This window comes from Fragaria vesca, linkage group LG2 (genome assembly GCF_000184155.1).
Source record: "Fragaria vesca subsp. vesca linkage group LG2, FraVesHawaii_1.0, whole genome shotgun sequence".
Taxonomy (NCBI): domain Eukaryota; kingdom Viridiplantae; phylum Streptophyta; class Magnoliopsida; order Rosales; family Rosaceae; genus Fragaria; species Fragaria vesca.
The window spans coordinates 13,363,442-13,364,032 of record NC_020492.1 but is presented as its reverse complement, the minus strand read 5'-3'; positions in this window follow the sequence as shown (position 1 = coordinate 13,364,032).

The window sequence follows — 591 nt, the reverse complement described above, 5'->3', positions numbered from 1 at the left end:
AAAGTTTTTTTTTTTTCCCCTAATAATTGATGGATGTTTTGTAATTAAACATACCTATAAAATCTGATGTAAAATATAAAATAATAGGGGTGTGTATTAAGAGATTAGAGGTGTGTATTTAAAATTTCTCTACAACTAATCTTGTAAGTTTTATTTCTTTAATTTATATTTTTCTTTGTTAAATAACGATTGATTTTTGGTGATTTAGAGAGATAGTTAATGAAATATATGATATAACTACTTAGATTAATAATTCTAGATGTCTTAAGTTAAATATAATGTATATGTATGTTAAATATGACTAAAAATAAGGTCTTGTATCACATATATCCCTTGAGGTAATATTTGAGAAAAAAAATTAAAACTCATGAATTTATTTCCTTAAACAAAATAACGTCATATTCGGGCCCTATTTAGCCTTATTCAAAATTAGCCTTAACAAAATGGACTTTAAGGGTGGGCAAGGGCTTGCATATTTGAGCCCCGGCCCAACCCTACCCGGCCTTAAATTTTGTTGACTAAGTCAAAGCCCTACCCGACCCTACCCTAAGCCCTAAAATTTAGGATAGGGCCGGCCCATGATGAGGCCTA